Source organism: Mytilus californianus, unplaced genomic scaffold (genome assembly GCF_021869535.1).
Source record: "Mytilus californianus isolate M0D057914Y unplaced genomic scaffold, xbMytCali1.0.p SCAF_5, whole genome shotgun sequence".
Lineage (NCBI taxonomy): Eukaryota > Metazoa > Mollusca > Bivalvia > Mytilida > Mytilidae > Mytilus > Mytilus californianus.
In genome coordinates, this window is record NW_026262701.1 from 13,903,072 (window position 1) to 13,908,132 (window position 5,061).

At 33.4% G+C, this 5,061-nt stretch overlaps 1 long non-coding RNA gene across 5 annotated transcripts; it reads left to right on the plus strand.

Moving 5' to 3' along the window:
* The first annotated feature begins 1,353 nt into the window (after positions 1-1,353).
* LOC127701595 (uncharacterized) lies at positions 1,354-4,745 on the plus strand. Of its 5 annotated transcripts, none has more exons than XR_007982118.1 (3): positions 1,354-1,448; positions 2,573-2,699; positions 3,960-4,745. It is a non-coding gene; the product is annotated as an uncharacterized LOC127701595 (long non-coding RNA). The 5 variants fall into 5 exon arrangements; XR_007982117.1 differs by lacking the exon at positions 1,354-1,448 and adding an exon at positions 1,806-2,111; XR_007982120.1 differs by lacking the exon at positions 1,354-1,448 and adding an exon at positions 1,806-2,090.
* Positions 4,746-5,061: the final 316 nt, after the last annotated feature.

The following is a 5,061-nucleotide window of genomic DNA, read 5'->3' on the forward strand; positions in this document are numbered from 1 at the left end:
TAAGCACACTGCATATAGGATTAATGTTCAACATTTGTATTTGCTGTTTCTCCGCTAAGCACACTGCATATAGGATTAAGAGCTAAGACTGGTTTGCTCGGTGTCAGAAAATGTGTCCTGCCGGTAGGGTGGCATATCTTTCTGTGGACTATTTCATTGTGACTAACACGTTATAATCAGACTGAACATGTCAGTCTAGTACAAAGCAGGGTTTATATTCATATCACATTATCATGTTCTCATCCTGAATATTCATTTAATTTGCCACTGGACATTTAACAGCCAGTCATCATTTTCATCATAATCTCTTTTCTTTGATGTGTGCGACCTAAATGTTACGGTAAACGATCATATCTATGGTTGCAAGCAAAAATAAAATCAGGAACATGAGATCACCATTTGAACGCTAACTTTCGCATCTGGTTACTATCTTGCAGAAAATGTTAAGAATTTCTTTGATATATTTGGATGGCCAAATTTGCAACGGTTGCATTTCTTAATGCTTTTAGTTGCTGACTTTTACAATGTCTCTTTTGTATTTTACCAGAATTTATAACGACATTTATACTTCGGAAGAAAGCCCATTTGTCTCAACAAGTCGAAGTAAATCGAAAAAAAATCAAGAACAGCTTCAGCTAGGTTGTCGAGCCATCACATGCTAGGTTCATTAAGGTTCGATAGAACTTAGATTTGGGACGAATTGTGGTTTTTCTTGAAAATAATAAAAAGAAGTGCAAATTTCAAAACATGTAAACGAGCAAAATTTAAAGGAAAATTATAAACGGTTGGGTATCGGATTTAACATATGATTATGTTCGGAACGAACGATAAATCATTTGAATTTTTGGCTTTACAGTAGCAAATATTAGTGTTCGGGAAAAGTTGGAAATAACGTACACACATGTACGTAACATATATAAATATAACATAACATTCATAAATATATAAAATTGAAAAACAAAAAACGTATCAAATTGAAAATTGTCCCTACATTTTCACACCTCCACATCAAAGGAACAGAAAAAATCAATTAGAAATTAACGGTTGGCGATTAAAAATATATTGTTAAAAAATACGAGTCAAGGTACATGTTTTTTTGCCTAAAGGTAAATCAATTGTATTGGAAATAGAACGATGATGACAAGTGATAAACTGATTGGTAAATCAATTAAAACTATACTCTATATTGTCTACATTTATACTTTAGTTTCACTATTCATACTTATGTTGTATTTTAGAATCTAAGTAATTGGAAAACAAAAGTTACATATATTTTAATGAATTAGCCAGTATATTTCAGGTCTATTCGGGACTTTTCAGGTCCGCGTTCAGTCTTTTAGTATACCCTAAATAAAACTGGTTGCCTGTTGAATTATTTTAACCAGTCACAACCTTGTGTGTAAAAAAAAAACATTGATTTTCAATTTTCCTCACTTATTGTAACCAAGGTACTAAAACAGAGATAGTCTATACCCCTTATTGAACGAGATGCATGACAGAAAATCTATCAAAATCTCTTGGCATGCGGCATGCAACATATTTCAGAACGGTCGGTGTATGCACACTGTCCATGAGAAATTTTCCCAATCCCTCTTACTGATAAAATTCTTTGTACCTTCATGTAGTAAGAGTCTAAAATCTAAAGGTTTGTGCTTAAAAAAATTGATATTGGTGCTGGAAATCCAAAAGTTGGTGCTAAACATTCAAGGATGGGGAGCACTTCTTGTAAATTGTAATACATGTAGAATGTGGTCATAAAATTATAAGTGTGACGGGATTGCTTCCCTTAGTATATGTAATATATACTTAGACAGCCTTAAGCGTTTGAGCTAGGGAACTACTTTTTTAGCTCAGTCGGTTAGAGGTCAGCCTTGTAACACAGAGGTCCCGTAGGAGGCAAAGTGATTTTGCAATATAAGTCATGCTCTACAGTTTCATTTGGCGCCAAACAATAAAAACCCTGACACAGTTAGAAGAATTACCTAGCCAGGGAAGTGTTGAAGATATCATTATAGTAAAATGACTCTTGAGTTGGCAGAATTGTGACGGGATTGCCTCCCTTTGTATGTGTAATAGATACTTTGCCAGCCGTAAGCGGTTGAGCTAGAGAAGTACTTCTTACTTCTTTCAAAGTGATTTGTAATATGAATCATGCTCTTCAGTTACATATAATTATATGGTTAAAGAAAATAGATAGTAAACATGTCTGATATATGAAATATGTTGGACTTCTGGTTTAAGTTCATAATGGGTTGGCAGCCAAAAGCAGAAAAAAAACCCCAGCTATTTACTTAGAATTCCATAAAAGGATTAGGCTACTTGTTTGGATAAACTTTTCTTACTGAAACTTGAAATTATAGGTAAATGAGTTATTTACCTTTTTGAGTTTCTGTCTCGTTGATGTATATTCTACATCTCCATGTATTCATTAAATATATTGTGTTTATTAGCCTCAATGAACAAAACTGGACCATGTGTACCTTGACCATTCCTGTGGTGTTATATTTCAAGATAATTCCAGGAAAATGAACTAGCTTTTCCAGCACTACATGCATGTATGTTCTCTTTTCAGGCAAAAAACATAAAACTAGATATGGTATAATTCTGCAGCAAATATGTCTGTGTCCCTGTTAAAATGTATGAACAGATTGGGGCCATTACATTGGTGTGGCTACAATGGAATACAAGCTCTAGCATTGGTATGTAAGATCAATATTTTGCTTTTACATGTATCTACAATCTTGTTTCTGACTTTTTTCATCTTATATGAACAGTGCATCCAGACTACATACACATACTTAAAAGCTAGTAATATATTAGGAAAAGTAGCCTGATTTGAAGGAACTGCCTATGTTGATATATTGTTGACTAGTAGAATTTTACTGTAAAACACTTCAAGTCAAATGTGAGAAGTTGTCAGATTTTACAGCACATGAACACGAACCTAAATTTTTATCTATTTAGCTGTTTCATCACAACATATAATCATGAACCTGAATCTAAGGTGTTTCATCTGCAGCTCACAATCATGAGACCAAAAAAACCTAAAGGTGCTTCATCCACAGCACACAAACATGAACCTAAATCTGACCTGCTTCATCCACAGTACACAAACATAAACCTGAATCTAACCTGCTTCATCCACAGCACACAAACATGAACTTGAATATTAAGAGTTTCATCTGCTGCACATGGACATGAATCTGAATTTAAGGTGTTTCATCCACAGCACACAAACATGAACTTGAATCTAAGCTGTTTCCACTGCAACATACAAACATGAGCCTGAATCTATAGCTGATTTATCCACAGCACACAAACATGAACCTAAACCTTAGCTGCTTCATCCACAAAACACAAAAATGAACCAGAATCTAAACTGCTTCATCCACTTCACACAAACATGAACCTAAATCTTAGCTTTTTCATCCTTAGCACACAAACATGAATCTTTACTTGAACTGCTTCTTCTGCAGCACATCAACATGCATCTTATAAGCTGCTTCACCCACAGCACGTGAACATGAACCCTAATCTAAGCTGCTTCATCCACAGCACATCAACATGAACCTAAATCATGAAAAAAAATTATCACCTGAAACCTATGACTTTGAACACATTATTACCAAGCTTGTCCACAGTTATGATAATAATACATTTTGTGTACATGTATTATATTTTAAAATAGTATAAATATGAACCAGTTCATTAAATTATGAATATTGGTCAGTTATAGTTATTGGCTTATAGTATTTTCCAATTACTAATGAAATTCCAAATTTATTATCATCCTAGTAAAAATGTTTTATTTTTGCAAAAAGTCTGAAATTGATCTGTAGTCTGAAAACCTGCTTTTGAGGGACTGAACCATGTCCCAAATTCTTGCCCCAAACAGGCCGTGGATGTCAGCAGTTTCAGCATGTTCAGACAAAGTATTCTAAGTGTTCTTTTTTTTTCAGAATAAAATCAAGTGGTATCCAGTTCCGGCAGTTACAGTGGTTCCAGGAAAACAATATGTAACTTTAAGCAATAAAATTCTATGTGAAAAAGACAAAATATTAGGAATTCATTGTAAACATTTACATGTAGTACCTGATGAACCAAGATCTAAGGGTCGCCAAGAAAAAGACAAGGTACCACATGACTTTGTTTTCATATTTCAAAGCTCTTATGAAAATTTTATAAAACTAATTGGACTTCTTGTACCATTAATGTCACTTATAGCAGGTACAACAATTTTTGAGATTCAAAGTCGATTTACTGATCCAGAAAAAGAAAAAGTACACATTGACAAAAGTAAAATTCCATTCATTATTGGAGGTTCAGCTTTCGCCATTATTCTGATTACTTGCCTTACTAAAATCTACAGATTTACAATGATCAGAATGTATAAGCATATAGATTCTGACTTGTTTATTGGTGTTGTTCCAAGATGGTTCCTTTGGACAAAGAACTTTACATTTCGACCCTCAGATATAAAACGTTTCCCACCTTCAGGTTATATACGCTTTGTTAGAGGAGATATACAGATTAAAAGAAGACCTTTTGTTTTAGACTTTGGTGAATTTGGACTACCAAAATATTATAATGAGATACTAGGATATGATGTGGAGGCTAGTGGTAGACAATTTGAGGAAGATTTGATGATAGAGAAATTTAAAAGGAAAAAATAAACTTATTTAACATGAAAGTCTTATGATTTTTGTTTTGTCTGAATGTGATTAAAACATGGAATAGGAAATGTATTTATTGGTTTTCAAATTCTGTGCTGCCATTTGATTTTGATTATATTAAAATAGGAAAAAAATGTACTAAACTTTCAAATTTCCAGGTATTTAAAAGTAAAGAGGTAGGACCAATTTCCCCTGATTTAATTTCACACCAGTGCCATTTTCAAAAAGTCTGTCAACTTTACTTAAAATTCACAGTATACAGTTCCTATGTGTACTTTGAGGTTTTAACAATATTATGGCCTTCTCAATAGTACAACAATTTGCCAATGCTTGAAGATAGCCCAAAACTGCAATTATGACAGATATAGGCAAATTTTGAGTTTTTATC